This window comes from Morus notabilis, unplaced genomic scaffold, assembly GCF_000414095.1.
Source record: "Morus notabilis unplaced genomic scaffold, ASM41409v2 Scaffold326, whole genome shotgun sequence".
Classification (NCBI taxonomy): Eukaryota; Viridiplantae; Streptophyta; class Magnoliopsida; order Rosales; family Moraceae; genus Morus; species Morus notabilis.
Window position 1 is genome coordinate 170,860 of NW_010364880.1, and position 12,819 is coordinate 183,678.

Here is a 12,819-nt window from a genome sequence, read left to right on the forward strand (position 1 = left end):
ACATTTTGTTTGGTAGTTATTCTAACAAATTTCACATAGCCGTTTATAAAAGGATGGTTCTATTCACACCCCTTTTTTTTTGCTCTCCACATCCCCTTCTAACTACACACCTCACATAATTTTTAAATGGTTAAATTTTCTTTTTACACACCCTTACTATTCTAAAATTACCCCTAATTATTTTAATAAAATTATTAAAGATGTTTTATTTACACCCCATATTTTCTCTCCACACCCACTTTGTTACTCTTCACACCTCTCCTTCTATCTTTTGTTTATATCTCTTTATTTATTTTTATTTACTCTTTTGTTTTTTTTGTTTTTTATAATGAGCAACTTTCAAAAACGTCCAAATACAAAGCAAACAAAAAAAAAACACAAATTAAACAATTCAAAAAAAACTAAAAATTATAAATAAAGGAGTAAATGAAAAAACTTAAAAAAAAACAAAAACAAAAGGTGAGTTGCATCTTGGTCAGCCCTCGGATTGCATAGAGGACAAAGTGCAGCAAGATATATATACAATTATGTGCACAAGTATTTGAGCAAAAACCCACGATCACAAGCACCATCTTTATAAAAGAGATATAGAAAGAGAGAATAGACTAAAGAGAGACCATAATCTCACAAGACAAAAAATGAAAAAAAAAATAAATATAATGATTAGCTTAAAAAATTAATTAGTAAACAAATATAAACACAAAACGAAAAACAATAGCAAAGAAAATTTACCATACCTCTATGTAATTTTTAGAATAGTGATTGAGATGTAGAAATTAGAGTTTTGCTATAGATTTTTAAACTAAAAATAATTTATAATTTATTAATATGATATTAGAGACTGTGTAGAAAAAAGACCATTTATCGTTAGTTTCCCTTTTGTAGTAAAACGTAATTATATAATTAAATCTATTGTCTTTTTTTTTGTACTTTATTCAAGCGTGTTTTTGTAATTAGAAATTTTTAATCTAAAAAGAGTTTAGAGAGTAAAAAAGAATGCATATAGAACCACCTTTGTAACAATAGTTAATAAAAAAAAACTTTATTAGTAAAAACTTTTCTTAATTAGTAAAATAACTTTTCATAAATTCTTATTTGCAACATTACTACGGAATGAACAAAAACGACTATTTTTATAAAGAACAATACAGTGATGTTTAAAAAAGTTATATATGTATATAAAGAGATTATTTTATCAATTTCACCAATCTTTATTTTGCCAATTTTAGTTTGTAAAAATGTAAAATGTTTATTTTGTAAACGAGAAAGGATGTTTTCTAAGCACTATCTAAATAAATTTTCTCTATTCTGGACTGGACTGCCGGACTGGCGCCAATATCTAATCCTAAACAGACGGACCTAATTCTAGCAGCGCGCAGAATAACAATGAAAATGGCTCCTTTTTTAGTGAGAATAATCAAATGCCGGAACTGAAATATGTTATCAGGTACCTCCCCTGATGAAAGTCTAGGGTTTGTTTTGCCCTGTTCTTGATCTGAGTGTAGGATTTTTCTTATGGTGTTGATCTGACCGCAAATCTAGGTCTTTTTGTGTAAATGATTTGATTTATTGGTTTTTTGTGTGTTCTTGATTTAAGTGTGGGATTTTTCTGTGTTCGGATATCTATATATATATATATATATATATATTCTGTTGACCGCAAATTTAAGTCTTTCTGTGTAAATGATTTGATTTATTGGTTTTTTGTGTGTTCTTGATTAAGTGTAGGATTTTTCTGTGTTCGGATATCTGTATATATATATATTCTGTTGACCGTAAATTTAAGTCTTTCTATGTAAATGATTTGATTTATTGGTTTTTTGTGTGTTCTTGATTAAGTGTAAGATTTTTCTGTGTTCGGATATATATATATATATATATATAATCTGTATATATATATATTCTGTTGACCGTAAATTTAAGTCTTTCTATGTAAATGATTTGATTTATTGGTTTTTTGTGTGTTCTTGATTAAGTGTAAGATTTTTCTGTGTTCGGATATATATATATATATATATATTCTGTTCTTGATCTGACTGCAAATCTATGCTTTTTCTGTGTTATTAATTTGATTGGATTGTTAATCTAGGTTTCTTTCTGTGGGTGTGTGTGTGTAGGATTTTTCTGTATTTAGTTAAGAGTGTAGATCTTTAATATTTTATTTGCTTCTTGTTTAGTTTGTGAGAAAATTTGCTGCTGATGTAATTAGATACAATTGTATCACAACTTTACTCAACATTGATTCCACTTGCTTGTATTATTTCATCAATGACATTAACTTGGATTGGATGCAGCCACTGGATGCTGCAATATAACAACATCGAATTCCAAGTGCGGGATCTGGGTACGCTCTAACGTTCCTTGTAATGTTTACGCTGAATTTCATTTTAAGTGAAGTAAATTTTTCTGCTTACAACCTTTTTTTTTTGTCCATGCGCCCATGATCCAATGCAGTTCCCTCTTTCTCTTTTATTTTTATTGTTATTTTGTTTTTGTTTAATATTGCTGCATTTGTTTGACTCTTCTTTGATTTTAGTAATTTCTGTTGTTATCTGAAGATGGAAGTCAGCTCATTAGTTTTTTTCTCACGATATGTGTGGTTTGTTGATACAGGTCGACAAACAAGTATTAGGTAAGGGTGTGAGTCTATAGTAACTGCTTTAGATTTTTCCTCAAATTTCTAATATTATTGTTGTTGGTATTTTGTCAGGTCAATGTTTTCTGTGTCTATAGTTAATTTTTGTTTTGCAACTTTTTATTAAATATGTAAATTTGTACCAATCAGGAAAAGTTGGATTGTGTTCGTTTTTCTCAGTCTTCATTTCGTGTAATTGGTGAAGCTTCATTAAAAAAAAAATAATAATAATAATAGTGAAGCTTCAGCCTCTCTGGCTCATGATTTGAATACTTATTATATATCTTGACGGTGGATTTTCGCCAACAAAACAGGCCGGTTTACCTTTGGGTTTCCCGTCGGATTACCGGCTTAAGTATACGTTATGTGTAGGAATTTGATGTGCTTGTGGTATTTTTTGTATAGTAAGCAATATAGGAAATGATACTTAAAGTAGAAAAACACACAAGATTTATAGTGGTTCACTCTTATAAAATGAAGAGCTACATTCACTGTGGTTGTTGATTCCTTCTTGAGAATGTTACAATTTACAATATGCTCTTTCGTTCTTGCTTTTTTTAGAAAAGATCAACCTCTCTTCCATATGAGTTTTCTCTCCTTTTATAGCTGAGCTTCTTCGTTGGAGGGGTTTTCTCCTGTATGCTGAACAAGCACTCAAGTGGTCTGCCTTTCTAGGCCCAGCCCGTAGCCCACTAATCACTTTTTACGCACTGTTCACTCAGCCAATTAGTCTCCCATTACGGCTCTGTGCACAGCTGTAACCCTTTTCTGTCCCCCGTAGGGGCGGTTTAAGGGTTTACATTTAATGCCTGTACTGTGGACATCCCTTATGCAGCTTGCCACGTCAGGCTCTCCCTCAAGGAGCATTCCCCTCGTCGTCAGTGTTGTTTAGCCCAATCGTTCTTCTTGGCGGTGGACTTCTATGTTGTAAGGTCGACGGTACGACCTGTCGACGTCAGGCGAAATCGACGCCTTATGCTTTGATTAGTGCATGAAAATGCACCCTGAATACTGCTTTTGATTTATATAATATTAAAATATTTAAGCTTTAATTAAACAATTCTATTATTTTTATTCATAATATTTTTAATTGAAATTTGTCTAGTTTTTGCTTAATTAGTTACAGATAAAAGCAGTGTAAAAAGCCACAAAAGAAAAAGCCATGAAAGCCATATTCTCAACCGTTTAAGCCCATTGAGCCGCATCAGCCCGTGAGCCATTTAAGCCACCAAGCCAACCCACTAAGTCAGCGCAGAAATCCGCGCCATTTCTTTCCGCCATCTCGTGCCTCGCGCGTCACCAGCACGCCCCACTTCACAGCGCGCGTTCCTTGTAATGTTTACGCTGAATTTCATTTTAAGTGAAGTAAATTTTTCTGCTTACAACCTTTTTTTTTTGTCCATGCGCCCATGATCCAATGCAGTTCCCTCTTTCTCTTTTATTTTTATTGTTATTTTGTTTTTGTTTAATATTGCTGCATTTGTTTGACTCTTCTTTGATTTTAGTAATTTCTGTTGTTATCTGAAGATGGAAGTCAGCTCATTAGTTTTTTTCTCACGATATGTGTGGTTTGTTGATACAGGTCGACAAACAAGTATTAGGTAAGGGTGTGAGTCTATAGTAACTGCTTTAGATTTTTCCTCAAATTTCTAATATTATTGTTGTTGGTATTTTGTCAGGTCAATGTTTTCTGTGTCTATAGTTAATTTTTGTTTTGCAACTTTTTATTAAATATGTAAATTTGTACCAATCAGGAAAAGTTGGATTGTGTTCGTTTTTCTCAGTCTTCATTTCGTGTAATTGGTGAAGCTTCATTAAAAAAATAATAATAATAATAATAGTGAAGCTTCAGCCTCTCTGACTCATGATTTGAATACTTATTATATATCTTGACGGTGGATTTTCGCCAACAAAACAGGCCGGTTTACCTCTGGGTTTCCCGTCGGATTACCGGCTTAAGTATACGTTATGTGTAGGAATTTGATGTGCTTGTGGTATTTTTTGTATAGTAAGCAATATAGGAAATGATACTTAAAGTAGAAAAACACACAAGATTTATAGTGGTTCACTCTTATAAAATGAAGAGCTACATTCACTGTGGTTGTTGATTCCTTCTTGAGAATGTTACAATTTACAATATGCTCTTTCGTTCTTGCTTTTTTTAGAAAAGATCAACCTCTCTTCCATATGAGTTTTCTCTCCTTTTATAGCTGAGCTTCTTCGTTGGAGGGGTTTTCTCCTGTATGCTGAACAAGCACTCAAGTGGTCTGCCTTTCTAGGCCCAGCCCGTAGCCCACTAATCACTTTTTACGCACTGTTCACTCAGCCAATTAGTCTCCCATTACGGCTCTGTGCACAGCTGTAACCCTTTTCTGTCCCCCGTAGGGGCGGTTTAAGGGTTTACATTTAATGCCTGTACTGTGGACATCCCTTATGCAGCTTGCCACGTCAGGCTCTCCCTCAAGGAGCATTCCCCTCGTCGTCAGTGTTGTTTAGCCCAATCGTTCTTCTTGGCGGTGGACTTCTATGTTGTAAGGTCGACGGTACGACCTGTCGACGTCAGGCGAAATCGACGCCTTATGCTTTGATTAGTGCATGAAAATGCACCCTGAATACTGCTTTTGATTTATATAATATTAAAATATTTAAGCTTTAATTAAACAATTCTATTATTTTTATTCATAATATTTTTAATTGAAATTTGTCTAGTTTTTGCTTAATTAGTTACAGATAAAAGCAGTGTAAAAAGCCACAAAAGAAAAAGCCATGAAAGCCATATTCTCAGCCGTTTAAGCCCATTGAGCCGCGTCAGCCCGTGAGCCATTTAAGCCACCAAGCCAACCCACTAAGTCAGCGCAGAAATCCGCGCCATTTCTTTCCGCCATCTCGTGCCTCGCGCGTCACCAGCACGCCCCACTTCACAGCGCGCGTCCCGTGCACGCGAGATCTCCAGCGCGTTCCAACCCGAACTCTGCGTGGGTCCCACACCTGCGATACCAGCCTGCTCCTTCCCTCTGCGCGTGCCAGCTGTCCGAGCGGGTCCCAGCTATCTCCAACCGCCAGCTCCCTTCTTCCACTCCGCACGCGACACGTGGCGGCCTTATTCTTTTCCTCCAATCAAGCTTCGACACGTGTTCCTTTTGAGATGAATCCGAATTTCTTCCCTAAAAATCAGAGAAAAATATCATATTTCTTTCCCAAATCAAATATATGATTTCTCCTAATTTATGTGTAATTTTTTTTTGTTTTCCTTTCTTTTGTAATTTTCTATTTTTATTGTTTGTTTCCTTATTTAACGGCAACATCTGAACACTATAAATAGAGGGGTTGGCCTAAGGTTTTAGGAAGCTTGGAATATTTAGTTTTCTTTCGTCTTGCTGTCAGTCTCATATTTTCTCTCTAGAACTTGTGAGAATGTTTTGCAAGCTAAGCTAGAGTTCTCTTGGTGAGGTTAGAGATGAACTTCTATTGAGCGATCCAATTTAGAGTTTTGATTCATTGTGCTGTAAAGTTCAACATCTGAATGAATTAAATCTCATCTATTTTTCTATTACTTTTCAAAATATTGTGTACCAATTTTTATATAAGTTCAGTCACGTTTTTCTTATGTAATTCTGTCATGCATTGTTTTGTCATTCAAATTATTTTACAAATTGTCTTTTACTGCAATATTGTCAAATTGATATATTGTCAATTTTAGATAACTTGTAATAATAATATTTTCTGAGCCAACATAGAGATTTAATTTATTCGATTATTTTATTTTGTGAATCAAAACTTGAATTGGTGAACGAAACATTAGGGATTCTCGCCACCTTACCATTTTCTTCAGACAGATTTTCTCCTTTTTATTTTATTTGCAACAAAAATCTCAAAAAACTCTCAAGTTTTTTAATTCACTTTTCTCTAACGCTCTTATTCTGTTAGTCTTTCTTGTTATTTTGTTATCTCTTTGTGGATACGACCGCCCTTCTGTGCTACAATTGACCGCTTGTGAACATCACTTTTGGACGTTAATCAAGCTTCTTACTCAGGCCCTAAACGACGAAGGGAGGGGGGTCCCAGACGTCGAGGGTTCTGCTTTGCGATGAGAGGTTAAGGCCACGTGTCATGTTGTCTTCCCTTCCACGTGTCCTCTATATTTTCCCCCATAACAGCTACCCCCCAGGTCGAGGATTTCTTTTAGACAGCCTAGATCTTAGGTTCGGTCGTCTTTCCGTGCTTTAGGTGTGGGAAACCGGTCCCGAGCCTTCGTCCGCAATGATGGCCTGGATGCTTCAGACTTTCTTGACGAACGCAACCGTCGCGTCGGTCACTTCCCTATGCTGACGTGAGGCTTTATTTCGAAAGGGCATATGTGAGCCCTTGGATCGCGCCCCTTCGTTTTCCCGCCTTTGCTTTGCTGTCGTTCGATCCGGGAAAATTACCCTTTCCGTTGGATCTCCACAAGCCTCATCCGACGGTCAGGGGTCGAGGGCCTGTTTTTCTTTAAATATCCTCTAAACCGAAGTCATTCTTTCCAGACAAATTCCTTAGAACCGTCATTACTCTGCCTGAATCTCTCCTTGTGATTCTCCGACTTGTGCTCCCTGCTTCCTTTGGTGCATCGTGAAGTTTACTCAGTTTCAAAACTCCGTCCAGACTCCAACTTACCAGTAAGCTTTTTATTCGTTGCTTATTTGCGTTGCTGGATGATTTTACTGGCTTTCCCAGTGAATCATAGGTGTTGATATGCGAAATGTAGAGGACAGTAGCTTTTATGCTTTATTCGACCCCACATAGGGTAGTTTTTCCTGCTTCCTGATTGAATGCGAGTCTGGCTTCTGATGAACCTTGGTTGTCACGAGCATTTGTCGTTACCATTTTCATAAGAATGGTCGGCGTTATGTTGAGGTGTTCCAGCACTCGTTGTCTAGAATGGTCGTTGCTCAGAATAATGGCCTTAGAAAACACCCGTCGAGAGGAACCGTTTGTTGTACGACCAGACTCCCCTTCTGTGGCGGAGATCTCATGGTCATCTTCCTCATCGGACTGCGACTCACTGTCGCGGGAAGTCGAGGGACATATGGCCAGCCCAGGCGACGACGGTAGTGATACTTATGACAGCGTCTGCCGAATGATCGATGAAGACGTTGACAGGAGGCCTTTTACAGGTGGCAGCGTGTGTGGGTCGCCGCTTCTCTGGTGGATGCCACGATGGCTGCTACAAGTGGAGACCCGGATCGGCCTTCCTTCACAGCTGACACCGTGACGTCAAGGGTCCGGAATAAGGACATCATCTGGGCGGTGAATGAAGGATGCATCGACGGGAGGTGGTTCAAAGACCTCCTCCCAGACATGCATTTTAGGACTAGTATGCCCCCGACCGGATTCCTCCCTGTTTATACCAGGGCCATTACTGTGGGGATGACCCTTTCGGTTCATCCATTCGTAAAAGATTATTGCCACTTTTACGGCATTTCCCCCGCCCAACTGGCGCCAAATTTCTGGTACTGCTTTGCTGGCGCCTGGATCTTATGAAACCAACAGTTTGACATGGATCTTCCTCTGGATGAGTTTAGATTCATGTACAGACTGTGCCATGTTGCCAAGTGTGAGGGGTGGTATTTTCTGAGCGGGCACGGGAGATCTCAGCCCAGATTTGGCAAGCTAATTTTGGGCATTCCCTCGTCGTCACATGGGTGGAAACCCATGTTTTTTATGATACGCGGCCCTTTTAATTTTCATCCCGACGACTGCTTGCCCCACCGAAGGAAGGTGCAGGCATCGTTTGGGAACATGGGTGAGACTTTGATTCTCTTTCTTTCACCTTACTTTGCTTTCTCCTTTCTTATGCTGACAGTCTTTTTATCCTTCAGTCAGTCAGGACTGGCCGAAGTTCTCTGGGAATAGTTTGGCGAGGGTTGAGAAGGCATTCTCGTTCCCGTCCGAGGTTCGTCATATTGACACTCTCCTGACCCAAGCCAATCTTCGAAGTGCCGGGTTAATCCTCGATCTCCCAAACCCTACTGACCTTGACGCCGTCCGTGAATACTTATATTTGAGCGACGAAGGTAAACCCTTATTCCTGCCGCCTTTCTTACAATGGCATTTTGTTTATCCAAGCGTCAATTATATCTTTGTCTCGTCGTCTCTGTAGAAATGGCATCCTTGAGGATCTGGCTCCCCGGCAGTCAGCCGTCTGAGCTAAGCCAGCAACCCCCGCCGAGCCATCAACCTCCTTCTAGGGGAAAGGAGAAAGCCAGCTCTTCTTCTCAGGTGCTGAGGAAAAGGAAAGCCACAAGGGCCCCCTCGGCGTCGGAGGAGGATCCTGCGCTAAAAAAGAGACGCAAAGAGAAGACGCCGGTGGTAGAAACTTGGACGCCGACGGTCCCCATTCCTGACGTAAACGTTCCTCTGGAGCCGAGGGAACGCGTGCTTATCCCGGGGGCAAAAATTATGGATCCCAAATTCCAAGTCCCGGATGTCTCTGACGCCGAGATTGGGGCGATGCTGAAACTTCCCCCCGCTTCTCCCTTGTCTTCTAGGCTCTATATGAGTCTTTTCTTGAGTCGCACTGGGTCGCTGCCACTCAGTCTTCTTTGGTTGATTGTCAGCGGAAGCAGATCTCTTTCTAAATTCATGTAAGACTTGATCGAGCTGCCTTTTATTTTTGCTGGTTTCGCCGCCTTGCATTTTTATTTTCTGACCTCCAATTTTTCAGGGCCTAATCCTTGCCATCCTCAACCTTCTCGACCTAGTTAAGGTTGAGGAGCGGGATAAAGAGATGGATAGCGTGAAGGCCGAGCTTAACTCTCTTCTCGATGACGCTAAGACTAAGTGTGCGAACGCCGCCGAGGAGAGAGATGTGGCCGTGGTCAAATGGCAGAGTTTGGAAGGTGAACTAGCTAGGCTAACCACCTCGGTTGAGGACCTTACAAAGCGGGTAGATACATATGAGACGAAGTTGGCAGAAGCAACTGAGGCAGTGAAGAGACGTTTTGCTGAGGGAAAGGCTGGGGGGAAGAAAGAAGCCGAGGGTGCAGCAGTTTTTGATGCCAAACGTGCAGAGATTATTGAGAAGTTCAAGGCTTCTCCGGAGCTCATCGACATTCGTACCAAGGATTTTAAATCCGCTGGTCAACAAATTGTCAACTTGATAAAACAAGAGCATCCTTAGTGGGACTTGGGCTTCCTTTATGATGCTCCTCCCCTGCTGGCGACGACAACTCTTCCCCGCCTGGTGATGACTTGGCGGTTGTCGGCGAGGCCTGAAGATATATATATATATATATTTTTTTTTTTTTACTACTGTCTGTAACTAATATGATATTGGTTTGAACCTCTTTTTATTTCATTTGCGTTTTATTAAAAGCCAGTAGATTTCATACCTTGCTCCTTTGTTTGTTATGCATTCGCCTCTCCCTCTTGAAGGAGTCGTTGTTGATTTTACCCCTTAGGGTCGTCGCCTTAGAAAATTTCGTAAAATTTTCTAAGTGTTTCCTCACCTTTCTTCCTTGGAAGAGTTGGCGTTAGCTTTTGCCCCTTGGGGTCGTCGCCTTAGAAAATTTCGTAAAATTTTCTAAGTTTTTCCTCACCTTTCTTCCTTGGAAGGGTCGGCGTTAGCTTTTGCCCCTTGGGGTCGTCGCCTTAGAAAATTTCGTAAAATTTTCTAACTGTTTCCTCACCTTTCTTCCTTGGAAGAGTCGGCGTTAGCTTTGGCCCCTTGGGGTCGTCGCCTTAGAAAATTTCGTAAAATTTTCTATGTTGTTTTTTTTTTTTTGGTGGTGATCCGTAGATCTCTTATTGCCCCCCATGTCTGTGTAATATAGCTTAGTTTTTTAAGCAGACAAGTTTATTCGAGAGGTGAATTCCTCTTACTTTTGGACAATAGTACTATAAATTCATAATTTATTTAAATTGTCAAAAAATGTAACTAAAATGCCTTTAAAAAACTACATACATTATTGGTAGTATAGTTTTAACTGTTCTGCATTCCATGGATGCTGAATCTTTTTGTCGGAGAGGCTTTCCAATATGTAGGTGCCGGGCCGCAATACTTCTTTTATTCAGTAGGGTCCTTCCCAAGTTGGGCCCAGAGGACCAGTATTTTTGGGTTTTGTACTCTATGTTACCTTTTTTAATACTAGGTCTCCTGGGATGAACCTTCATTTTTTGACTTTTTGTTCTAATATCGGGCTGCCCTCTGCTGGTAGGCGGCAAGGCATAACTGGGAGTCGAGCCTTTTTCCTTCTAATAGGTCGAGTTCTCCATTCATGCCTTCCGTATTATCGTCGTCATTGTAGACTATAGTTCTTAGAGTCGGCGTTTCAATTTCTATGGGCAGTATTGCCTCGACGCCATATGCCATAGAGAAGGGCATTTCGCCCGTGGTGCTTCGACTCGTCGTCCTGTATGCCCACAAGACCTTGGGGAGTTCCTCGGCCCATGTTCCTTTTAGATCGCCGAGCTTCTTCTTTAGGGTATACTTTAATATTTTATTGACTGCTTCGACTTGCCCGTTAGATTGCGGGTGTATCGGCCCCGAGAAATCCTTTCGAATGCCCAAGCTGTCGCAGAATCATTGTGTTGAGGCATTATTGAATTGTTTCCCATTGTCAGACACTATTGAGTGGGGGACCCCGAACCTTTGGCACTGATCGCAACGTCGGGCGTATTGGAAAATGTCATTTTTTAGCGTGGGCCAGTAGTATCCTTGTCTCTAAACCTTCAGAGCTAAAGCCTGCCCCCAGTATGATTACCGCAGACTCCTTCATGGATTTCGTGGAAGACCCTCTAGGCTTCGTCATCATCCAGGCACCGTTGTAGTGGTGTCGAATAGCCTCGTCGGTAAAGCAAACCGTCGTACAATAAGTACCTGGCGGTTCTATACCTGATTCGTCTGGCTTCATCTTTATTGTTTGGCAGTTGTGCATCCATTAGGTATTGGATGAGTGGGGTCATCCAATTTTCACCTATGTGGATGATTAGTGTCTCAAGTACCTCTTCAATGGTCGGCCGCTCCAGTTCCTCGATGGGAACGACCCCTAGCGCGTCGAAATCTTTCGAGGATACGAGCTTTGATAGAGCGTTAGCGTTAGCGTTAGCGTTTTCGGCTCATGGTATTTGAAGTATCTCGAAGTTTTTAAACTTAACGAGTTCTTCCTTTACTTTCCTCAAGTACGCACCCATTTTCTCGCCACGCGCTTGGAATTCTTCTTCACTTGACCGACGACCAGTTGAGAGTCGCTGAAGATGCTGAGCCTCTCAATTTTTAGGTGAACGGCCAATCGCAACCCTGCAATTAGCGCCTCATATTCTGCCTCATTGTTCGACGCTTTGAATTTAAATCGAACCACCGAGGTGATCTTGTGGCCTTCTGGGCTGATCAACAAGACGCCGGCTCCTGACCCATTGTCGCTCGACGCTCCATCCATGTAGAGCTTCCATTATGTACTCTCGATTTCTTCTGGCTCGGCGGGTGCCGGTCTATGGGAGAACTCAGCCAGAAAGTCAGCTAGCGCTTGGCCCTTGATCGCCGTTCTTGGTACGTACTTAATGTCGAACTGGCTTAACTCTACCGACCATTTGAGAAGTCGACCAGAAGTTTTGGGCTTTTGTAGCGCTTATCTCAACGGATAGTTTGTGAGAACCCGTATTGTGTGAGATTGGAAGTAGTGCCGAAACTTTCTTAAAGCTACCATTAGGGCAAGGGCCAAGCGTTCCATCTCAGTATATCTTGACTCGGCGTCGATGAGTCTTTTGCTTACATAGTAAATTGGCAAATGTACCCTTTCTTCTTCCCTTATTAACACGAAGCTTACGGCGTGCTGGGATACGGAGAGGTAAAGGCTGAGCTTCTCGTCGGGGTTGGGTTTTGACAGGATTGGGGGCTTGGCCAAATGCTCCTTCAATTTCTGGAAGGCCTCTTCACATTGTGGTGTCCACTCAAAAACACCTACTTCCTTTTAAAGCTTCGAAGAAGGGGACGCATTTGTCTGTTGCCTTTGATATAAATCTGTTCAAGGCGGCGACGCATCCTGTCAACCTCTGTACCTCTTTTGGTTTAGTCGGGGACCGCATATCCTGTAATGCTTTAATCTTTTCAGGGTTAGCTTCTATCCCCCGGTTGTTGACCATGAAACCAAGGAACTTCCCTGACCCAACTCCAAAGGCGCATTTTTGGGGATTTGGCTTCATGTGGT